Source organism: Coenobita brevimanus, chromosome 65 (assembly GCF_032717465.1).
Source record: "Coenobita brevimanus isolate Jiangsu-jjx chromosome 65, ASM3271746v2, whole genome shotgun sequence".
NCBI classification, from domain to species: domain Eukaryota; kingdom Metazoa; phylum Arthropoda; class Malacostraca; order Decapoda; family Coenobitidae; genus Coenobita; species Coenobita brevimanus.
Window position 1 is genome coordinate 40811125 of NC_137018.1, and position 25799 is coordinate 40836923.

The following is a 25799-nucleotide window of genomic DNA, read 5'->3' on the forward strand; positions in this document are numbered from 1 at the left end:
AGTTACTGAATTATTTGTTTCACTCCCCTTCTTCCTTTTCATATCCTATTCCAATTTTTACTCACTTTACTCCCTCTCGCTTTTCCAACCTCTTCCCATTTCCTACAGCTCCACCCTCCTTCACTCCCTATCTTCTCTTCTTTCTCCACAACGCCCCCTCACTCCTCCACGCTTTGACTTCACATCTTTAATTGCAATCTTGCCAGGCCCGTGCATCTCTTAAGCTCGGCCTAAAATGAACAAAAAAAGCCTATTTAAACTTGCGTCAGAAAAATCAATTTGGATGGAGGTTCTCAGACTTGGCGGGCCGGGGAATTATTGGTCGATTATGTGACATCACACTTCTTTCAACCAATGGGGATACCAGAAATCGATGACATAGTGGCAAGAATGGCCAATCAGTGAGGCGGGATGGGTCTGTTGTCATAATTCTTCCCACCAATAGGGAGTCGAAGAGTTAGCGACGTCATATACGGCTAGACCAATGGGCGCTGAGCTTGGGGTGTGACATCATGGGGGGGCAGGGTGGCCAAGGGAGCATTTCTGTGTGTGACTTAGTCGAGTGAGGACGTGCGCGCGCTGGCTCTCACCCCTAATCCTGAGTGTTTGTGTGGCTGAATCCCTTTTTGAGGGAGCAACCGGTGGATATTTAGGTGTGTGCGTGAGGGAGGGCGCCATGCAGGGAGTGTGGATTACCTTACTGGTGGCTGCTGCGGCGGCGGCGGCTTCAGAGCAGTCAGGTTGGTGTCAGGGCGGGGTGAATCGCCATGTTTAGTCTGCCTGCCTCACCTGCCCCCACCTGCCTCTCCCAGTCTCCTCTGTCTCACCTGCCTTCACGCCTCATGCTGAGTCTTTCATCCAGGCTTTGTATTTGCCCTAGGAGATGCGTCATGGCCGGGGCAGGACAAGGCAGGACAGGGTTAAGGTGTTCGCTTGCCTGCACATTCCTAGAGCAGGTTTTCTCTTATCCTGCTCGTCTGCCCACCTCCTGCTTCACCAAACTGCCCGTGAAATTGTGTCTTCGTTCCGCCATACAATTTTCTCATTCATCATGTAGCTTTCTTCATTGTTGGAGTGCGCATTCGTACGTACCGTACTTTTAAGCGTACGATTTTTAATAATTTACGATACTTTTTGATAAGCATATTTGAAGCCAAGATTGCTTGGTTTTTGGTTTGGATGTTTAGAAATTTTTTATCATATAGTGATCTAGGATAGACTATGCATTGGTTTATATATTGGCTAGGTGTTAACTGGTATATAATTATGTATTTGTGAATGTCAGACTACGTTACCGGTAGCATTTCAAACTACAAAACAGTGTTGGAGGATTGTGTGGGAGGTAAGCTATTTAGCAATGAACAGTCTTCTGAGTATACGAGTGGATCCAACATGTTCTGTACCAGGTAATCTTAGTGTAGTTGAGAGGGGTACATATGTGTGGGTGTTTTGCCAGCGGTGTTCGATAACTTACTGTTCGGATGATGTTAGTGTAGTTTGGATGATGGCTTTGTTTCTTGGGGTATTGTAGTTTTATATACTGTTATCGTGTGAATTATTGTTTGTGTTGGTTTACGTAACATGGTAGCGTTACTTGGTGTGTAGAACGTATAGGGCAGCGAATGTCTCAGTAGATTGGTGTTAATTTGTATACATGTATCGCGTATACATATTTTTTTTTTTACTTGGTCAGTAGAGCTGTTTCGGTGTGTGTGAGAGAGAGAGAGAGCGCTGTTACCCTATACTCTGAAACAGGTAAACAAAAAAAGGTGAAGACGACAGTCTGGAACATTTTTTAAAAATTTATTTATATTTGCGGAAGGTAATGACGTTTTGTTGAGTGGAAGCATCAGTAATATCACAGTGAATGGTATGATGTTGGGGATTGATGGACGGCCACTTTGTATGGCTTATGGAAATTGTTATGGATGCCACCGTGGATTAATTTAATTTCGTGTTTAGCCCGGACGCTACACCACCTGCAAGGCTTGGCGGGGGAGCGGGTTTGTGGGGGGACGCTAGGGGTGGGGGTAGGAGAAAAGGGTAGAGAGGAGGATAGAGGGATGGTAGGGTGGAAAGTCGGTGGGTAAAGTGTCGGAGGCTGTGGGGAAGAAGGGAGATGAGGGAAACAGAAATGGATTTATGGAGAAATGGATTGGGGAAGAGTAGGGGGTTATAGGTAGGGAAGTGGGGGAGGCTTATGGGGGTTATTAAGAGCGATAGAGTGGTGGTGGTGATGAGAAAAAGGGGGAGAGGGTGGAGCGCATACACTGGAAGAATAGGGAGGAGAGAAGATTAACGAGTGGGGGTTGAGGACGGATTAAGAAGGGGAGGGGAGAAGTATTAGAGGTGGATGTAGTGGTAGAACAGAGAAGGGTGTAAACAGGAATAAGGAACAGGAAGAGAGGGGTAAGATTGGGGGAGGACAATGAAGGGGATGTGTTAAGAGGATACGGATGAGGGGCCATGAGGGAAGGGAAGAAATATGAAAGAAGGATAAGTGGGAAAGGATAGGGAGGAAGGTAGTGTATAGACAAGAAGGGTAGGGATATGGAGGGGAGTAGGTTAGGGGAAAGGGATAGGGAGGAATTAAAGGGGAGGGATTGTGAGGAAAGGGAAAGGAGGGAAAACGGGAAAGGGGTAGGGGATAATAGGAGGAAAGTTAGAAAGGGACGAGAGGGGAGTAAAAGGGGAGGATTAGGAAAGAGTAGAAGAGAAGGATTAGGAAAGAGGTAGGGGATAGGAGGAGAAAACGAAGGGGTAGTATGCGGGGGAGGGTAGCGGGTTAGGTAGGTATACCCTTTCTCAGGAAACATGAATGAGAGAATTTTACAAAGCCTTTGCCAAAATCGGAACACGAGTGACCGTGTGAAGGATTAAGAGGTCCCCTCGGGATTCTTAACCTTCCTCCTTCTCTCTTCCGTTTTCTTTCCTCTACACACACACACACACACACACACACACACGACGCTTAAATAATAAAACAATGTGTAGCCTCTATTTATCTGTCAGTGTCCTGATATCGGTCCATATGAGGAGGGATGGAGGATGAGTGGCCCGGGTCGGAATGTGGGGAGGGGTTGGGAAGCCATGAAAGATGAAGAAAAATTATTTCATTTTAGTTTATTGTTTTATTACTATTCTTTATGAAAAAACATAAACTGATTTACAATAATATTACTGATCGAAGGATCAACAGTAGCATTTCCTTTATAAATATTCATTATATTCTAAAATTTACGTTGAAAATACAATCTCTCTCTCTCTCTCTCTCTCTCTCTCTCTCTCTCTCTCTCTCTATCACTCGATATTCATGTCTCCCTCATCTAAACCTTCTTCACTGGTGGAATCCCCCTGCCCCCATCCCGTCACTATGAAAACACACACACACACACACACACACACACACACACACACACACACACACACACACACACACACGACGCTTAAGTAATAAAACAATGTGAAGCCTCTATTTATCTATCAGTGCCCAGCAGGGGCGCACCAAGGAATTTTCTAAGGGGAGGTCCTCATTTGCCAGTTTCCTGAAGTTTACATACTGTATAAGTTTTATAGTTCTAAGTTGTGTATATATATATATATATATATATATATATATATATATATATATATATATATATATATATATATATATTCTGATAGAATGATAGATTTTTTGGTAGGTCGTCAGTTATTTTAAAAAACGTGTGTGTGTGTGTGTGTGTGTGTGTGTGTGTGTGTGTGTGTGTGTGTGTGTGCAAATGTTGTGTATGTGGGCAAAAAGCTAGGTGAAGAGAGGATAGGAAGGATAGGAAGGCAGGAAGGATGATGTTTTGAGTTCAGGGTGGGTGGGTCTGCATGCTAGAGAGAGAGAGAGAGAGAGAGGTGAGGAGTGACCACTTGTCCCCTGGGAATGACCAGCCCCCCCTTTCTCTCTCTCTCTCTCTCTCTCTCAAGGTTCTGTAGTAGTGAATAATAATGTCAATGCAAAGTATAACTTAACTGTGATATAAGTATTATAAAATAAATAAAACATTGGAATATATTTATTGAGAACAACTACAAGAAGTCCCCTCGAGACGTCAGCATATGGAACTGTCATTAATTCCCTGTGGGCCAATTAACGTTCACCTTCATACATGTCTACACCCTTCTGCCACAATATTCGCCATAGATTCCACAATATTTCTCCTCATCTTTACTTTCCAATACAAAGCATACCATTAGTCATTATAATGATTGCACACACACACACACACACACACACACACACACACACACACGAGAGAGAGAGAGAGAGAGAGAGAGAGAGAGAGAGAGGGTAGATGGGGGAGGGAGGAGGGAGACAAGAAAGGACGGAAGCAGAGGTTTAGAGAGAGAGTCAGTCAGGAGGTGCTGTGACCCGAGATGTCAACTTACAAATTCTTGATGACAGGCGAATCAAGCTCAAAAAAAAAAAAAAATAAATAAATAAAATAAAAGGAATAATATGCTATTAAATCTAAATATACAACGAATAATTGGTCCAATATTTTTCGTTTATTTTTAGCGCTTTGTAACAAAAAAAAAAAAAAAAAGTTGCATCCAAAAACAGGAACCACAGTTCATATTGACCTGTGAGCATAGCGGGTCACTTATACCCATTCATTGATTGTGTGTGTGTGTGTGTGTGTGTGTGTGTGTGTGTGTGTGTGTGCGTGCGCGCGCCTCTTGCCCTCAGGGTTGTCCCTGGCCAGCTTGTATTCCCACAGGTCGTTAAATCAGATGCCTTCGGCCTTTGACAGTGACTTTGGAGTAAAACAGACGATATTCTACATTCGTTTTTCCTGAGACAGACTATAGGAACCAAACTGTATTGTAATGCATTGGCCATTCCAGTATATCGCTGAATTTTATTGCCATACCTTTTCACATATTCCGGTATTTTGCATTTATACCGCTTCCTGTTCTCTACTTTTTCCCAGTCCTGAAAAATAAGAGAAGTTCGAGCTCATCCGTGGTGATGATTTACATATAATTGTGATGTATTAGATGTGTGTTATCTCTGGCCGTATGGAAATTTCTCGATCTGCGTTAATAAAATGGCTGTAAACTGGTGGGAGCCGGGGGGAGCTTGGTATTTCATTGGGGTGCCTTGCCACAGGTTTTAAGCCTGTCCGGTAATACAGTGTCACCTGTTCTTTCTCGCTGTCTTCGGTCGATTTATTCAAAGAAAAAATCCCCTTTTGAAATTAGAGTTAATGAAAGCTGTATCAAACCCCTTGATTTCGATAACCCTTAAATACAGTATATATATATATATATATATATATATATATATATATATATATATATATATATATATATATATATACGGGCTGAAGGGATTATTATACTTTAGGCTAATGGATAAATGTTTTTGTTTTTTCTACTGAATGAAGTCAGGGGAATATCTTTTCGCACTGTAAGTCACATAGCATCTTCAGCATGAGGACGTTTCCTTGTTACTTCAAGACTGCTATATTCAGCTTGGAAATGGTCTCTTATAGTGAAATGATTTCAATACTGTGTCTCCGTCTCGGCTTTACATCTGCGAAGGAAGGACATCGCAGTAAAGTAGCTGAGTTAACATTAAATAACGAATATATAATTGAAGATAATATGTAGTTCACGAGTTGCAGAAAAGAAATATAGTGTGTGGTTCATGAGATGTAAAAAAAAAAATAATAATAATAAGCGAGAGGGTCCATAAAGCCTAAGATCACGAGAATAGGCTACAGCAAGCAGCTTATGTTGAACTAGCCTAGTGTATCGATCGCATAGCTTCCCGACGTCACGGTTTGTGCGTAGTAGATTGACCTGGTGGAAGAAGAATTAAAGATTGGGTAATTTGTAACATGATTCGAGTCTTTTGGTGAATAGTTGATGACTGTACATGTATTAGCTAATAGTGATTATGGCAACCAACCAAAGATTAATTAATGGTACGATAGCAGGCTTTTACCTGTGTAGCTACGTTTAGTGTGTTAGGTCGTTGCTCTTCACAGGGTTAGCCTACCGGTATTTACTTTTATCAGGGTTATATTTTTCATAATTATTGTTTTAATAAGGTATAGTATGTTGTAGAAGGGTAGGTCGTCACTGAGCAGGGACAGTCGTTTGTTGAGACTAACATTCACAGAAGACGGCATTAGGCGATAGACGGGTATACAGATGTTTATTCCCCCAAGGCCTTTTTTCCTGTTCATATTTATACAGTATTTTTACGCTACAGATGGTAGCTACCGTAGTATTGATACCGTAGCTGTTTACTTATAATGCATTCGATATACCGTTATGTAGGACAATTTTCACAACGTATTCATAAAGTATATTAACTTTTCTCAGTATATTTACATTCCATGTGGGCTAATTTAAAAGGTACACGGTTGTTTGAAACCTGCTCTGATGAGTTAGGCAACGCGCAGTAGGCCTATTTAACTAGAAATTTAATCAGATTTGAATGGCAGTTAGATTACTGAAGTTATTTATGACGGGAACGGAGACTCACGATTATCTTTTATCTGCAACTGATCTAAGTAAAATAAAGATATTAGGCTAACACCCAGTTCGGTGACATTTTTATTTTAGCTACCGCCGGACGATTTTATCCAGGAGACTTAGAATCGGAAGGGTTAAATATAACCATTTCACTGAAGGTAATTTCCCTTAAGTTGAATAAAATCATCTAGTGGCAGTGAGAGAATAAGTCAAAAACACGTCATTGTATTGAAGGAGCTAAAGCGTGTGAAGCCAGTTCCTGTGATCTGCAGTATCAGCAGGTCGAAATGAACAGAGCTGCAGATTACATGTGATTAATAGACGTTGCCTTGATGAATTTGAGGTTATTCTGGTGGCAATTGATGTACCGTAATCAGCAGAGCTAAAGTGAGATGCTGATGACGGCGGGTTGGAAGAGGTTAGTGTTCAGGTTAAGATACCGGTAAATACTGTAGTTACCGGTATGACGATTGGTTGAACGAGTGTTGGACCGACAATGAATGGTATTGCGAATATAGGTTGATTGATATAAGAATGTGTGAAGGGTAGTATTTATGTTGGGATAAACTGAGTGGCAATGACTGTTGATTTAATGAAAGAGTCGTTTACAGGAAGTGAATTTAGTCGCTATTGACAGTTGATTTAATACAATGCATCGTGTTACAGGTTGAAATGAACACGATACAGTCGTTAATGACGGATGATTGATTTCAGTGTTGAGAGACTGATGTGAAGTGAGGCTCTAAGGACAGTTGATTAACAAAAGAAGTTTATTATTCATTAAATGGAATAGGGTGACTGGTGAGTTACGTTTGCAGACCGGTAGAAATAGGATGTTTACAAGCAGGATTTTGATTTAAAAAATGTTGCACTATCGTAACAGGAAAAGCTGTATCGTAGTACCGGTATTTTTTTTTTTTTTTTTCCGAAGTCAAATGCAAGCTCACTAGATCTTGCTCGAATGGATCGTTTCTGAAGATCGTGTATGTACCCTATGTACCGTAAAATAAAGACGTCATCGTATTGAGAGGATTAAAACTGGCGACTAGGCTACTATATATAGTTCATTTTCATTTGTCTCTTCGAAAATTTTGTAGGACAGCAGCATTGATTGTAGAAGAAAAGGTTTAAGATGTTCGCCTTTCTCCTTGACGAACATCATTAAGGCGGACAAACAGTTTTAATGAAGGTGTGATTTCCCCCCAAGAACACGACCCGCGGTAATAGATTCGCTTCGAGAATAATAGTGAGCGCGCGTGCGTGGTGTGTGGGTGTGTGTGGGTGTGTGTGTGTGTGAAGAAAGTACCCAGACATTCCGACAATTGATGACGTCGCCTTTCAGTTTGGGGTAAAGAAGTCCTTGTCTAGCAGTCGAAGAACAGTTAGGGTGTGACTGACAAGGAAGACACCAAAACCCATATAAAGACACGCTACCGTCACCTTTCAGCCCAGGTCCCTATTTTAGTTCTTTGCCCAAAAATAATTACGGTGGAGAGGGTGTGGTTCATACATACTGCTGTTGCAGGTGGAATGTCTCGTTGCTGTGATTTAGGTGGCGTGTTTGCTCGTTTTTGCCAGGGAACTGTGCAAGCTAGCATTAATGGCTTGGAAACTGCTGCATTCTGATTTATTCTTGCCTACCATACTGATGTGCCAACTTGGGTGTACGCTGTTCTACTTTTTTAGGCGTGATGTGATGTACTTGGTGTATGTAACGAGAAAAGATCCCCGATGAAGTTTGGGATGGGGAAAAGTTTGATATTCTCTCTCTCTTTATCGATTTACCGTATCTATATAGCCTAAACGAATAATACTTCAATATATATATATTTTTTCCGGCCATATATATATTGTGATTTATGGGCGATTATCTTTTATGGGCAGGGCTTTGATTTTAACAGCCTAGATTGTTGCTGTTTACGACTCCTGTTTGTGTACTATCATTTGTTGAAATAATAGTGACTTTGATATTAATAGCTGTCATTGCCCTTTACGACTCTTGTGTATGTTAGCATTTTCTTGTTCTAGTAGTGAGTTTGATTTTATTAGGTGTGATTCTTGCCATTTACGGTTGCAGTTTGTTTAGTGGAGCTAGTTTTTAAGTGTCTATGATTCCCACCGGATAGGATTTTTGGTGTTTACGAATGCTGTCAGTACTTTTTTTTTTTTGTTGTTGAGTGATTTAATAGCTTGTTTTGCTATTAATCGTGTGTGTGTGTGTGTGTGTGTGTGTGTGTGTGTGTGTGTGTGTGTGTGTGTGTGTGTGTGTGTGTTTGTGTGTGTGTGTAAAATTCATTAGCCTACGTTGATATATTTGTGGCTTCGATATTAATAGCAGTGTTTGAGCGAGTACTGCCTTGTATTGAAATAGCTGATTTTGCATCATTAGGCCCAGGTACTGCCATTGTTTGCTAGGCCAATCTCTAGGAATAATTGGTGGGGGCCTGGACGCTTTGTTTCCCTGCGTGTTTGTCTTGATAATTATGTGTATGTGTTTACGGTAATTAGGGCGACGGTATGACGGTAAATGTCGTAATGGCCACTGCGCGGATTGAAGCTTCTGAATAGGCTAGGATTTATAAGGTTTTAATTATAATGGAAGGTACAGGTGTCTATAGGTGTACGATACTATTGTGAATATTAAATAACTACTGTGCTGTTTTTGAGAAATTTGAATTTTGTCTTAATAAGGTTATGGTACTACTGTGAATCTTACTTTAGTATATAGCGTTTTTTTTTTTTTTTTATTAGAAGTTGGTAAATAACCTACCGGTATGTTTTCTGAGATTTTATTCTTTTGTAAAGTTTAGAATATTAGTTTTACGGGAATAGTGTTTTAATCGTAGTAGTATCTGTATTAATCCATTTGTCCACTGCAGGATCAGACCTCTGAAGGAGTGATAGCTAAATTTAACCCTTTCCCAGGGTGGCAAAGTACGAGTACTGACTCTTCGTAGCTGTGCACTCGAGGGAAGTTTCGCCTTGTACACCTGCCAGCCAGTTCGGATCTTTATGCATGAGACAACCACTAATAAAGCAGTAGTCAGACACTCAAAATTTAATGTCTGGTACCACTGTGTGAGAGGGGAGGAGGAAGGCTGGGGAAGCAGATAGTTCCTACCCCTCTCTCTTCGATCCCCATCCTTCGCGCACAGTTTCCAGATAGATGAATGTTGGCTACTGCTTCGTTACCACTTGACTCATATTTACTAATTCCAAGTGGTTAGCGAGTGTATAATGCGGAACTTTCCTCGAGTGTAGGCCTACCCGGCCCAGATAAAGCAGTTTTACGTGATCTAATGAAACTGTGATGGTAATGTGGCTGTTGTATCCGAATGTCCGAATAGCCAGTCTTTTGGAATGCTAATATTATTAATGAATTACTTATTAGTTAATTCCAATATCCGAATTCTCTGTCTGAATGGCTGTTATAAAGGAATTATTGGCTGCAATGTAATTTTAATGTGAAGGGATGTGGGGTTGTGTGTGTGTGTGTGTGTGTGTGTGTGTGTGAGAGAGAGAGAGAGAGAGAGAGAGAGAGAGAGAGAGTACGATGTTGTGTGTCTGTGTGTGAGAGAGAGATTGGGTGTACGGTTTGTGTGTGTGTGTGTGTGTGTGTGTGTGTGTGTGTGTGTGTGTGTGTGTGTGTGTTGAGTTAGGATATATTCGATGGAGACGGTTTGCGTGTGGCGGTGGTGCGCGAGTTTGGATGTCTGACAGGTGGTGTGGGGATGTGTGATAGAGTAACGATATTTCGGGTTGGTATGCGTATGTATAACCTAGTGGTGTGGGTAGGTAGATAAGGTCGTGTGTGTGTGTGTGTGTGTGTGTGTGTGTGTGTGTGGTTATGTAAGGGTGTGGGATGATTTGTGTGGAGTTGTAGTTGTGTGTGTGTGTGTGTGTGGTTATGTATGGATGTGGAATGGTTTGTGTGGAGTTGTAGTTTGTGTATGTGGCTGTGTAGGGGTGTGAGATGGTTTGTTTGGAGTAATAGTTTGTGTGTGTGTGTGTGTTAGTGAGAATGTGTGATTATGAATCCACTGGTATGATGGGGTATGTATGTGTTTTATAGTAAGGATGTGTATGGTGAATGTGGTGGTATAATGGGATATTAGGATGTGTGTGTGTGTGTGTGTGTGTGTGCAGAGGTGGTGTGCGGGTGGGACTGGGAGCTGTGGAATGAGTATTAGTATTGACCAGCCGCCTACCATGTTATTCCGCACGCAACCATGTTCCCTCCAGCCTGCTTTTGTCCTCCCTTCATTCCTTCTTTCCCATTAACACTCTCTGTCTCTCTCTCTCTCTCTGCTTTTTAGTTCAACCTTAATTTTCTCAGTCTGTTTTTTCATGAATTCTTTTCATTTTTATTTTTTCACTATAAAACCCTTTGCCTTCCTCTAACCTCACTCAATCCTGTTTCATAGTAGTTTCAGCTTTCCTTTTCCGTCATCTGTCGTTCGTGGCTTGTCTTTTTTTTTTTTTCTTTTTTTTTTCACTTTGCAGTTACTCTCCCCGTCCATTTCTGTTTATTTTTCATGTCTTATATCGTGTCCTCAGTCTCTTCTGTTTTTGTGGCCTTAATTCATTCATGCGTCTTTTTTTTTTTTTTTTGTTTATCCTCTTGGTGGTCTCTCGGTTTCTTGCCGCCGTTACCCCGTCTTTAATTTTAGTTTTCATCCCTTCTGTTTGTGTGAATTTTATTTTGTTCATTTTCTTATTCCAGTTGGTTATCATTTCTTTTCATTCTTTCATTTTCTCAACTCTCTCTCTCTCTCTCTCTCTCTCTCTCTCTCTCTCTCTCTCTCTCTCTCTCACACACATATTCATTCTCTCCGTTTTCTCCATTTTCTACATCTCTGTTTCCCTTTTATTTATTCATACACTAACTCGCGTTCTGTCACGTATTTCTCCTGGTATCCGTATTTACTTTCCGTCTCTCTCTCTCTCTCTCTCTCTCTCTCTCTCTCTCTCTCTCTCTCTCTCTCATACTTTGTTTTTTTGCATTCCCTCTACATTTCCCATTTTTTCTTCCCTTTTTTAAAAATATTTCGTCCTTTACTTCCCATTCCCTTTTGTCCATCCATTCCATAATTTATTTTTTTGTTTCCTCTTCCGCTTCCCATTCTCCATTTTTTTTTTTTTTGTCGTCTTCCCTTTCGTTTCTTTGCCCTCCCAGTCCTTCCATTCCTCACTTTTTTTTTTATTTTTTATCTAACCTTTTCTGTACTTCCCCTTATTCCTTTTTCATCTTCCCTGTCGTTCCTTTGCCACTCATCTTTCTTTTCCATCTTTATTCCTTTTCCATCCTTCCTTTCCTTCCCAGCCCTCTTTTCTCTCCACTCCTCCCCTCCCTCTCTCCTTGCCCTTTGCTCCCTCTTGTTTTCTTCCTCGTGTTTACATTCCTCCACTTCTTCAGTCTGTTATTGTCACTGGCTTTCTTACCTCTCTCTCTCTCTCTCTCTCGTTGGTTCCTGACTATTACGTCTTAGTCTTACACTTGCCTGACTCAGCCTGTTTTTTGTTGGCTTTGTCTGTCTGTCTGTCACACACACACACACACACACACACACACACACACACACACACACACACACACACACACACACACACACACACACGGGCGCGTGTGCTTTTTTTTTTTTTTTTATCCAGCATTCCCCCTTTGCCGTGCGCGCCACCACCACCTCATTTGCTTCTCCATCATTTCCTTCCCCTTTCGTAATTTTTCGTCCCCTCTCCCCTTCTCTCCTCTATCACCTCTCATATGCATATCACTTTTATTCAAGCTTCTCTTACCCTACCACTTTCTCTTTACCTTTAATTCCTGTGCTTTGTGAAAGATTTTTTTTTTTTCCCCCTCGCTCTTACAAGTCTTCCCTTCCCCCTTCTGTCTCCCTTATCGTCTTCCCTCTTTTCTTCCGTATCCCTCATCTCCCTGCTTTCAGTTTATCACCCTTTCTTCTTTCCTCCCTCCATCTTTCCTACTTGTCCCTTTAATTTCCCTTCCTTTCTCTACTCTTTCGCTGCTTGCCCCCTGGTTCATTCCTACCTTCTTTTGTTTTCTTTCTCATGTTTTGTTCTCGCGTTCTCATCGCCGTCTTTCCTTCCTTCCTCCCTTCCTTCGCTTTTTGTTTTCATCATCCCCTTCTTCCTTCTTTCCTTTGTTCCGTCCTTCGTACCCCCATTAGAGACGCCTTTATACACAATGTCTCACAGTTTTCGCTCTTTCCACGTTTCCCATTAAGTAACGCCGGATTTTTCGCGTTGCCCCGTGTGTGATGTGACTTACCGATGCATTATTAAAGTTAGGAATCATGGGTCGACGCCAGGGAGGGTCGGTGAGTAATGAGAGAGGAATATTAGAAAGGCGGGTGCGAGGGGAAGGGATGGGTGTGTCTTTTACAGATGTCCCCCCTGCGCGCGTGTGGCTGTCCCGTTTTCTTTTTGCCACTTCGTTTTATTGTTCGGGTGTTTATTCCTTTTGTTGCTGTGTTTTATTGTTAGTGTACTTGTTATAGCCTGCCGTTTTGTGTATATGCAGTTTTATCTATTTTTATTTTCGTCTACTGGTTCTTTTGTTGTTTTGCAGATGTTACTTTCTCTCGTCGCTTATGCTCATGTTTTCCCGTAATATGTATGCCTGGCCTGTCTTTGTTTGGGGAGTCATTTTGCTTGCTTTTTTTTAATTGTGTTTTTCCATCCTGTCCTTTGGTGTATGTTTATGCATTTTTTTTTTTTCACTAGTTGTAGTCTGACGTTTTTGTGCTTACTCCGTCTCCTTTTGTTTGACGTTTCATATTGTTGGTGGCACTTGTTTATCTTAGCATTTTTTGTTTGTGGTTGTGAAGTCTGTGCTGCTGTTTCGTTATCAGTGTTTATCTTTCCCATTTATTTGTGTTGTGTGTGTGTGTGTGTGTGTGTGTGTGTGTGTGCAGTCTTATTGTTCATGTTTTCGTCGTGCTGCTTTGCCTTGTTACAGTTTGTTTAGCCTGCTCCTCCTTATGTTTGTATGTTGTCATCGTTCTTATTTAGGCCACGTCGGTTTCCTGTTTTTTGCTAGTGTTTTTTCTACCACGATATTCTTAATTTCGTGTTCAGCATATTTTATTGTCATGAATATTAATCTTCGCCAAATAAATGGCGAACCTTCATGTTTTCGTCAGTTTTAGGTATTATTTTTCTTTGCACTTTTTTTGTCTTCGATCTTAATGTTACACATGAAGGTACACACTCAAAGGTATCCCATCCCCTTGTGCCATAAATAAACGACCTTGATCTATTTTTGAAGGTGGTACTCATTTTTATTCAGAAATTTGCATATTTGAAATTGAAATATCAGAAACTAACTGAGATACGGGTGTTTGGTTGAAACTCCGGTGATAAAAATGTTTGTTGAATAATTTTGGCCGAATATTTTGCCAATTAACTGAGTAGAAAGTACCGAATTCAAATCTGCTTAGTTTTTTCTTTGCAACACGTTTTAGAGAAAACAACAAAAGCTTTAATGCTGTAACTTTCCAGATATATAGCTGTGGTCCCTCTTATGATCTGAAAGGAATATGGTTTCAGTTAAGCATACAGTTAGCCAGGAATTGAGACAAACGTAAAATTTACACATGCGTTCTTCAGCTCCTTCGTCTTCAGATCTTGTTAATGATATGCAAGAAGTTACTTTAGGGTCTCCAGATCTTGTTAATGTTGCACATACCTTATATACCACATGGCGAAGCTTCATTGTAACTACGTACTAAGAACAGGTAAATGTATCAGCTCTGTAACATATTAAATCGTAGTCGTAGCTGAGCTGTAGTAGACAGTGATTTAATTTGTAGGAGATAACCTCAGTTCACTTGTAGTCGGTGACAGAAGATAAAGATGAGTCTGGGGTTGATTGTAGTTTTGTTTTCTTCAAGGGGATATCTCAAAATTTACACTTGGTTACTTCGTGAGCCTGACCCCTTTTTAACACCACCGTACTTCCCTCCCTAGTCTAGACCCCCTTCTCCCTCTCTCGCTTTTTCTCCTCCAGCCTCCTAACTACTACTGACTTCTCTTTCCTTCTGTATATGAGAACTTACGTCACATGGGCTACACTGTTGTCGAATGTTCTAGAAGCCTGTGTATGTGTATGTGTGTATGGAAGGTTTCTGGTCACACCTTGCTGTCTAGCATTCCGGAGAGGGAATTTTGCGAACACATTTCCTTCAGGCCTCTAGCATATGACTTTCACGTAACCTCTAGACTACACAAGTATGTTAGTAGCTGTTAGGTGTTGTATTATGATGTTGTAGAGTCCTGACATCGCTCGGTCACGCCCTGCTGGCGAACCTATGACAGCACGTAGCAACTAATGTTAATATATTAATAAACAATATTCATTATATTATTGTATAGGTATAATCATGACAGTATTGCAGACATAATAATATTGTAGAAACATAGCACATTGTAATACATTGTATTAGGCTATAATGGAGTAAATACATTGTAGTAAAATTGAATATAGAATATTGATATCACTTCACCACCACCATCTCTATAACGTCCCTATTATCACCTCACCACCACCATCTCTATAACGTCCCTATTATCACCTCACCACCACCATCCTATCACTTCCCTACTATCACCTCACCACCACAATCTCTGTAACTTCACATACTCGTACTGCTCAGGGAGGTGGGCAGAATCATGAAATAACGACATGAAAAGACAAAACAGAACACTGTGATCATCAAAATGCTTGATGAAAAAGTCACACATCCATTTACTAACAGAAAAGCAGGAGAGAGAGAGAGTCGTGGAAAATGGGCCAAATTATCTTTCACAAACAAACATATTAAAAAAATGCTCCGTTGAAATGAGCCATAAATCCATCCACTCTACGAGTATAACAACCCTTTTTGACCGCCTCAGCCCCTTGCCCTCCCTCCTTCATGTTCATCTGGCTGAAATGTACAGCATGTAATCTGTTATAACTGACCTAATTTTTCCTTTTTCCTCCTCTGTCCATTTTTTTTTTTTTTATCCCCCCTCTCTTTCACACACACACACACACACACACACACACACACACACACACACACACACACACACACACACACCATGTACCCTCTCTCTCTATCTCCATTCCTCTATTGCCCTCTTCCCCCCTTCCCATCATCCATTGCTGCCTTGTCATTACTTCGTCCTGTTTTCACCTTTCCCTTCCTCTCTCATCCCAGATTTTACATTCCCCCGTTTTTTTTTTTTCTTTCCGTCTCTTATTTTTTCCCTTTAACCTTCCCATTTTCTTGTTGGTTCTCCGTTTTTTCATCACATTCTTCCATGTTCCGTCATCCTGCCCCTTCACCCTTCCAATTACGCTTTCTCCTCCTCCTCCTCCTCCATTTGTTTCCTCCCGGTTCAGTCGTCTCCTCCACATCCAATTACTTTTTCTCTTTCCACCCTCTCTTTCCTTTCTCCTCTTTTCCCATTCTCTCTTCATCCTTTTCCCCTCTCATTTCTCCTCTCCCCTCTCTCATTTCCCTGCTTTCCCCCTTTCTCTTTCCCCTCCCTCCTTGCCCCTCTTTGCCCTACCTCCTTTCCCTTCTTCTCATCTTCTTCCATTTCTCCTCTCCCACTTGATTCTGTTCCCATTCTCTAATGAACTGTCTGCCCTCCTTTCCCTTTCCCTGTTCCCATCTCCTTCCGTCTCTCCCATTCCTCACCTCCCCTTTCTCCCATTCCTCTCCTCACTTCTCCCATTCCCCTCCTCCCCTTTCTCCTGTTCCGTTCCCCTCCCCCACTCTCCCTCCCTTCGCCCACGTCTTTCTCCCTTCCCTCGCCCACGCTCTCCCTTCCCAGCCCACTGTCTCATTCCCCCCCCCTCTCTTTTACCCCACTCTTCCTCTCTTTCTCCCCTCCTCTCTCCCTCTCTTCTCGTTCCCCGATGCTGGTGACATTACTTTGAAGACATTAGTATGATATCAAAGGCATTCATCATAGGGCCACGCACCTGTGTGTGTGTGTGTGTGTGTGTGTGTGTGTGTGTGTGTGTGTGTGTGTGTGTGGATTGTGCTCTTTCTCTTTCTTAATTTACCTTACTTTTGTATCATCCCCTGTTGTCACATGTGCCTTTTTTGCTTGCCTTTTGTTTCTCAGGACGTACTGTACCGTCTCTCTCTCTCTTTCACATCCGGCCCACTGGATTATCCCTGATTGAACTAAAGCAGATCGTCCGGCGCACCTTGGTGTTTACAGTAGTAATTGTAGTACGGTAGTAGTAGAAGTTGCTTTTGTTGTTGTTGTTGTACACAATGGGCCATGGTTAATATTATTTTCACTTGTAGTAGTAGTAGTAGTAAATAGTCCTAGTGCAGTGTGTGAAATAGTACCGTACTGCCATAATAATGGACTGGGGAGATTGTAGTATACCTTAGTAACAGGGAATTGTTGTTAGATCTTTAGATGTTAGTGCAATGGTGGATACGTTAAAAGAGGTTTGCCTGTGTAAGTGGTTAAAGTGAGATTATGACGACAGAGTATTATAATTTCCTTTGTTCTCGAAGTGGCCACATTAGTTGATTGATAACATAGATATACCGGTAGTTTAGTCAGTCCTTGTGTTCGAAGTGTGTGTGTGTGTGTGTGTGTGTGTGTGTGTGTGTGTTGTTGAAGTGGAGTATAGTATGTATCGATAAATCTGAAATATAGTCACTTTTATCATAGTCATGCATTCAGGCCATCATAAACTGCTCATAATATATACAGTGCATTAATTTGACGTTTGTAACGGCTGGTGCGCAGGTTTTTACGATTTATGCTATATGGTGTGAAGTGTTCGGTAATTGCTGCAGTGGATGGGAATTGATGATATGGAAGTTGAATGTTGTATTTCAGCTGACGCCGGACGATTTTATTGGGCTTGGAGTGAATCATATGCTGTGTAAAACCGGTATTCTTGGTAATATCAGACGATTTTATTAAGCAGAGAGCGAGTAAACATGAGTGAAAGCGTTTGTACCGTCACTGCTAAGCCCCCGTTGGGAACAATTCGAGGTTTCTTTCCAGCCATAGCGAGGTGATTTTATTTAGCTGAGAAGTCAGAAACTCGAGTGTTAATGCTGCCACCGTTACCCTCTCCTGATCAAGACAGCTTTAGTAGTTTGTTCCAGCTAACGCCATGGGATTTGAATAATCGGAGAGTGAGTCACAGAAGCCTGATTGTTGCTGCTGTCACTGTTGGCATTGTTACGGTCCAGACAACCGTGGTATTATGTTACAGATGACACCAACGATTTTATTCAACGGAGAGTGAGCCATATAAACCTGAAGGTGCTAATAGCTGTAATGCCGTACTTTTACTATATATACCTGTACTGTATGGTGGGTGTGCAGGAGTCATTCCCGGGGTGGAGAGAAAGGTAGTGAGGATGCAGAGCTGGAATGTAATATAATGTGCTGTAGCTAATGTTAATAGAAGTAAGGGTAAACTTTCACAGTACCGGTGGTCTGTGATGTGCCTGTAAGTTTTTTTTTTTTTTTTTGTTACTACTGCCTGATCGCTAGTTGCCGGAGTGAAGAACCTATCAGTGATGAAACAGCTGGCCTGTAATGCTGAGTGTTTTAGTTGGTGTGTATTAGATTACCGTACCCTAGTTTTCTTGTTGGTGTGTGTAATTGAAGGGTTGGGGTAAGCTTTTCACTGTTGATGGGGGCAGTGTCATTTAGGGATTAAATATAGCCTTCATTAACCCCGCCACCATTACCGCCAAAGGTCCTCCTTTTTAAGTTGAATACAGTCGTTTACTCACAGTGATGTAGGAATCGAGTAGGATAATTTTTGCTGTCATCAGACGATTTTATTCAGCTTAGGAGAGCCGCAGGTAGTGAGATAAGGAGGAGTTACTACTGTATGCCCTCAACGAGTCGTTACTCCTCGCACTTTTTTCTTTTCGATTGAGCACTCGAAAAACAATTCTGCTCATTTTATTTGTTTTTTCCATTAAAAAGGTTCAGCTAAATTGTATGGTGTGTATATACATGCATGCTAATGTGAAGTTGACATATTGAAGTCATTAAGAGAGGGGAGGGAGGTGATAAATTGGTTTCTGTGTCGACCAAACAAAGCACAACCAACCCATCTTTTTATTTTTATTTCTTTAGCTTTCATCACGATGGCGCCTCATAAGAGTTCAGTCCTTTCTAGCACCAGATTTTTAACTTAGGGAGAACGTCCCAGGGCTGTAATTTTATCTCTTTGTAATTTCTTCACTCCAGTGCCTTTGTTTCTTGTCAACAGCTGTTTACATTTGCATTGGCTGGATGTCCTTGTAAGAGAGAGAGAGAGAGAGAGAGAGAGAGAGAGAGGGGTGATCGTGGCGAAGGGGCTAACCCCTGACCGTACAGTACATGCGGTAATCGGATATGGATTAAATAGCACGATGGGGTGTAGTCCTCGTTACCCAGTTTTTAACACCAGTACAGGGAAATAGAACAGCAGATGAAATGGGAGATAAGTGTAGTTAACCAATTTATCGGTTTTCCCGCGTGTACCTAACCAATTTATCGGCTTTCCCGGTAAAGCCCAATTCACTTATGCATTCTCCAGGGACCGGTATCATCAATTAAGCCTTCCCGGTAATCCATTAACACTTTCATGGTTCCGACAACTCTAGTATTCTCCACCCATTAATACCGAACGGGTTAATTTAGTTGAACGAGGGTTGTGTTCTAAGTGGCGTTGGAGAATGTGTACCCCAACACCCCTTCTTCAGCGATTTATTATGCATTTTGCACCTTCATATTTTCTTCTATATAGTTTGCCTCAGTAACGTAGAAGAGGTTAAAAAGATGTAAAATAAATCGCTTAGGAAGAGGTGCTACGAAGTCTTCCGTGCCACTTACAATACGACCTTGTGAGAGAATACGGTCACCATTAACCCTCTCATGGGAGGGAGAACTCTGCTAACCTATCCTAATTCAGCTAATGCCAGACGATTTTATTGAGTTCTTTATACGGATGACATAAACTGCTCTTGGTGTGGATTACTCTTGTCTTCTGTTTTCATTAAAACCAGACGATTTTATACATCTGAGTGGGTCGCATTAGCCTGAGTGTGTTAATTAATGTTTGGGGAAGCCTAATTGAGGTAATTTTTTACATTATTATCCCCCTTAATTATATATATTCAGGTGATCACAGGTACATGTAAATATATTTTGTTACTGTATTGATAATCATTCGAATTTTGAATAATATGTGCAGAGGTATAGCTAGACCTACAATGATCTTTAACTGCTGTTACTTTAAAGCATATTGTTGCCACAGTTAAACTTCATGTTTTTATTTAAATTTTCACTTCGTTTTTCTACCTACAAACGGATTTATATATTGAGGAGAGACTTACTGAACTCTAAGGGTTAGGTACCGGTATATAAAGCTTACATTACCTCCTTCACCGTAGGGGTACTCTCCCAAACTAAACAATAAAAAAATCGTGTGGAGGTGTAGGCTAGAAACAACTAAACGTCATCGTACTGAAGAGGAGAAAGTGACTATATATAAACACTTAGGAAAAAAAAAAAGTTAAGAATTATGATGAAGTTTAATAAAGGCCACGTAAGGCGTTGCATGATCCGCTATAATTAAGCCTATTTTTTCCTCATCCAGTAGGTACATTTAGATATTTTCAAAGTTGCTAATACACGTAAAGACCGTGTCCTTTTGTTTCATTCTCGCTCATGTTAGGCGGTTTTATCGGGCTGAGAGACGTCTGATGCAGATAAAGGTTTAATGGTACTGTAGGTTAAGCTTTTTACCCAGTTGACGTTTTTCATGTTAATAATTCTACCACCAGGCGATTTGATTCTGCGATTTTATACAACTCTGGTACTGAAGGAGTTGATTAAGGCTTTTTCAAAAAGTCTGTCATAAGCGAAATGTTATCGTTCTTTAGTTGCAAGAATATAAAGTACGTCATCGGAGCGAAAGTTTGTGTTGGTCACGTATGCTTCATGTTGCTTTGATTGAACTGTATCGTCATAGTCTAAGCTGATTTTTGAATTTCAGTATCTTCCTTATGCAGATACTTTTTTAGCGTAAAATTTGATCGTCAGAATTTAAAGAAAAGATGTTCCAGGTATATCTGGTGTTGTAGTAGCTTCTATATCTTTACTTTTAACACTCACGTAGTTGTCACAGCTTTGGTGATCAGTACCGTGATACGCCAGACCTTACTGTTATTTTTGAGAAACAGAGTAAGACAGGTACGGTACATGAGACTTCATGCAGTTATGCTATTCATGTCGTGGTCGTGACAGCTGTACTATTTTTTTCCATCTAAGCTAGACAGTTTTATTCTGGTTAGTGCGTCATAGGAACCAGAGTTGGATGTTCCCTTGCCGACCAACTTACACACTGGTACGACGAGCGTCGTCAGATTTTTAAACTTCTTGAATACGCTGGTCTTTATGTTTAGTCGTGCTCCCACCAAACGATTCGGCTTAATTTTAAATTACAGAAATGCTGCCACAGGATTATTCCGTTTGACGTATGCAGAGCCTGTAACCATGAAGGGACTAATGATGGCGGAATCGAACCCCTTTTGTTCGAAGCGCTTCCCCTATATTAAATCATCTAGAGATAATTGGAATAAAACAAAAGGGTGTCTGTTGTGAAAGTGCGACGAAAAACTCGAAAACCTATTATCTTTAGTAAATGAGGTAAACTGTGATTATTGCATAAGACGTTATGGCATTATTTATATCATTCTTGTAAACAGTCTGCCTCGTTCACCGTCTCATATCATGTAGGTGCGTATAAATTTCTCATTCATTTATTGTTATTCATGAAAACTCGAGCGCCTATAAGCAACGAATGTAGAAATGACGTCTATTGCTTTACCTTATTGCGTGTGTGTGTGTGTGTGTGTGTGTGTGTGTGTGTGTGTGTGTGTGTGTGTGTGTGTGTGTGTGTGTGTGTGCCCACCTTTTTTTTTTTTAAATGGTCGTAAACTTTCGAACATCCGTAACCATCATGCATGCAGCAGGTTTGGCATTGAGCTGCATATCCTAATAGCGTTTATTCATTTATATTTATAGTGTTATTAAAGAAATTTTTAATAGGTCCTGTGCAACTAAAAAAACGTAAACTAGGAGGCCAACTTTTCCTGTTATTTTTAGTGTTAATCACGAACGTCCCACCATGTATAATTATCCTAAATACCTTGGAACACTGGTTTACATATCGTTACCCTTCTCGTATAAATATTTTTTCTCGTATTTTATTTTTGTGATGAATGCCGTCAACGCTTTTAACTTCTGCACTGCGTCGTATTTCTGTGATCTTGTCTCCAGACGCTTATATTCGGCTCGGGGGAGGCAGCAGCGAGAACAAGCCAGAAGTGAGTTGGTGGGGCTGATGTTTGGAGGAGTTATAATCTTAAATTGAATAAAATTGCCCGGTAGTAGCAAGAGTAAAATGAAATTGAGGTGGTATGACCGGAAGAGTTATTTCTAATGATTGGAAAAGTTCTTTCAAATCGTGTCAGTGCAGCGAGAATTAAACCAAACCTGAGGGTCGTGTTGAGAGATAATTGTGATGCTTGGAGAGGTTTGATAAAGTCGTCTGGCAAAATGAAGAATAAACAACACATGATGTAGTAGGACCGAAGGTAAATTATGATGACTGGAGAAGTGGAATAAAATCGTGTGGCAGCAGCAAGAGTAAGCCAAAAGTGACGTGGTTTGGATGAAAGGATCAGTTGTGATGATAGGCGACGTTTAATAAAATCGTGTGGCAGCAGCAATAATAAGCCAAAAATGAGGTGGTGTGGGTGAAAGGGTCAGTTGTGGCGATGGGCGAAATTTAATTGACACCCGCCTGGAGTACTGTGTCCCGTCAGCATACTATATTGCCCTTCTGTATTACGGTTTAGCATCACCGCCCTCAGCCAGGCAGCCCCTGTGGGATAGGTTAACGCTAAACTAGGTTAGGGTAAGTGAAAATTCACTCGGTAATATGCCTGGGAAACACACTGAGCATATTTCCGAGAAAATCCTATAGTTAGTTTTAAAATGACGGGGCGAGCGTCGTTCCTGGCTGACTTTCCTGGTGGTGCTCTGAAGAAGGGAAATATGTGTTCCGCCAGGCTTCTTTGAGGGTAATGCAAATTTTTCCCGTGGCGACGACACATGAAATAATTTTTTTTTTTATAGCTATATTTTTGTTTTTGAGGGTTGACTCATTTGGTTACGGTATTTGGTTAGGTTACATTATTCTTGTGACCGTGTTCTCTTTAGCTCATCTAAGTGGTGGGTTGTGTTGTAGAGTTATACGTATTTTATGTTTTTATTAGTTTATCTGTTCATTTGTATATTTTTTGCATTATGGGATTTGGTTTGGATTTTAGTTTGGCGGAGTAATGAGCCATTACCCCTTATGCACAGTTGTCACTGAGTGTCATATTCTCATTGGCTCATCCGGGTGTCGGCATGTTTTGGGAAGTTACATGACTGTTTTTTTTTTTTTTATTCCGATGATTTTATTTAACTTAGGAAGTGTTAGTGAAGGGGTTACTTATGGCTAGATCAAACCTCTTCAATTTGAAAAACCTATCCTTACCTGAACACATTTCTGAGGATAGCAAGAATAACATAAGATCACGTTCTTAGACTGAAGGGTATAAGTGCTATGGCTAACCCCTGCAGCTAGAAAACTCTTCTGAGCAGAATTAATTCGCTTTGAGATTGCAAGAAAAATGTATTTTAAACGGCTCGGGGTGAATACGTTATATATTTTATTTTATTTTTAAAACCAGTTGGTACTGGTAGGTATTTTGTTTAACTATATTTGCATTTTGTCAGCTTAGTTTATTTAGCGAATTTGCATTTGTGTTAAAGCCAGTAAAATGTTCGAAGTGCATTGGAATTTTTTATATATACCTATTGAAATATATTTTGCGAGTTTGCACAATGGTAAAACAATAGTCATTTTTTATTTAATTTTCATGCGACTTCACTGATATGGCGTTGTTTTGATCATTGTCGGGAATTAACCTGTCTCCACTTAGAGAGCATGTTTATGTAAAAGATAAGAGATAAATCCTTTCATTTTTCCGATTTTGACACGGACAGTGACAAAAATTGGATAACCCAAAAATGTTCAGTCATTTGTTAAAAAAAAAAAAAAAATGCATTCTCTTATCGAAGAGACAAGGACATAAAGGATATTTACCAGCATGCAGGATAAATAAGCTTCCATTACAGTTAACACATGCATAACAGGTCTTTTTGCTTTTCCTATGTTTTCACTTATGAGCTCACATAAATTGAAGTGTTTGGTGTGTGCATGAGTGAGTGAATGTGAAGTGTTTGGTGTAAATGAGAGTGAATGTGAAGTGTTTGGTGTTAATGAGTGAGTGAATGTGAAGTGTTTGGTGTGTTATGGTGTTAATGAGTGAGTGAATGTGAAGTGTTTGGTGTGTTAATGAGTGAGTGAATGTGAAGTGTTTTGTGTGTGCATGAATGAATGAATGATAAGTGTTTGGTGTGTTAATGAGTGAGTGAATGTGAAGTGTTGGGCAGGTGCTTGAGTGAATGAATGTGAGGTGTTTGGCAGGTGCTTAAGTGATTGAATGTGAAGTGTTTGGCAGATGCTTGAGTGAATGAATGTGAAGTATTTGGCAGGCGCATGAGTGAATGAATGTGAGGTGTTAGGCAGATGCTTGAGTGAATGAATGTGAAGTGTTTGGTGTGTGCATGAGTGAATGAATGTGAAGTGTTTGGTGTGTTAATGATTGAGTGAATATGCAGTGTTTGGTGTGTGCTTGAGTAAATGAATGTGAAGTGTTTGGAAGGTGCATGAGTGACTGAATGTGGAGTGCTTGGTGTGTGCATGAGTAATTGGTAGTGCATGAGTGATGAATATGAAGTGTTTGGTAGGTGCATGAGTGATGAATATGAAGTGTTTGGTAGGTGCATGAGTGAGTGAAAGTGAAGTGTTTGGTAGGTACGGTACATGAGTGAGAACAAACCTATACATGCTGTAAGAATGAAAACATGTTTACGCGAGCATTCCTAAACACAGAATGTACAATACGATCCAAATTCTCGATCATAGACAGGGTCGCCCATAATGAGAGCGTCCAAGGGAATGGTGGAGCTTGCATAAACCTTTTCATATCCAGGGTCACTCATGGAAACGGACATTCAGATCCTCGGGGGCGGGGGGAGAATGAATGAAAGATAGGAAGAAAAAGAAAAGAGCGTGGGTAAATGTTTAGATCCTAGGTAATAATAAAAAAAAAAGATAAAAACTCATATCTTCGGCGGTACAGAACACGGAGCTTCGATAAACGTTCAAAACCTTGTTGACAAAGGAAACGGAACTCGGATGTACACGTTCAAATCATTGTTGACAAAGAAAACGGAGCTAGGTTGAAAGTTTGATTTCTCTACCAAAGATAGTGAAGGCTGAGTAAACTTTCTTGAACCCTGGTGTTTACGAATATAAGAGCTCGGATAAACGTTTTCGAATTCCGGGTGACAGAAAATTGAACTTGGATAAACGTTTTCGAATGCTGGATGACAAAGGAAACGAAGCTTGCATAAATATAATAAAGACATCAGAACTTGAATAAACGTTTGCGAATCCTCGGTGACAAAGAAAACTGAGATCAAAGGGAGTCGCAATCCGGCCGGTAATACAGATACATATATAAATCAAAGGCCATTTTTTAAAAAGTTAGTCATAGAGCGCTCGTATCAAAGGACGGAGGGTAAAAAAAGAATGTAAAAAGAGAGACAGCGTTGCATTTTAATAAGTTAGCTTGCCTGATTCGCTTTAATGCCTCCCCTGGCTGCTGCATGAATGTTTGTTGGGCGGTCTTTGTCATTCCTTGTGTTCATTACCTCCTACTTTGGTGTTTTCTTCCCCTTTGTTATGTTTTTTCTCTCTGCTGCCTTTCATCCACTTGTCTTTTTCACTTCTCATTCTCATATTATTATTACTTTTTTCATACCCTCTTAGTCATGTTTTATTTGTTTTCTATATTTTCTCTATTGTTTTCACTGTTTATTGTTTCTTATGTGTCCTTTCAGTTCCATGTTCGTTTTTCTCATATATTCTGAATTCCTGTAGTATTTCATCGACGTTGCTTTTGTATGTGGTATTCTGTCATCTCTGGCATTTTTTTCGCCGCTTGTTCCTCTCTTCCTTGTCTCTTATTAATTTCCTTATCTGATTTCACCTCCTTCCTGTTGCCTTCCTGCGCTCTTTCATTGCTTGCTTTCTTTTC

The 25799-nt window shown here is 40.6% G+C and overlaps 1 long non-coding RNA gene across 1 annotated transcript in view; it reads left to right on the forward strand.

The window, feature by feature from the left end:
* Nucleotides 1-558: 558 nt before the first annotated feature.
* Nucleotides 559-25799, forward strand: part of LOC145404981 (uncharacterized) — a 456920-nt gene continuing 431679 nt past the window's right edge. The window contains exon 1 of the long non-coding RNA XR_013898256.1: nucleotides 559-740. This is a non-coding gene — a long non-coding RNA (uncharacterized LOC145404981). The remainder of the gene's footprint in view (nucleotides 741-25799) is intronic.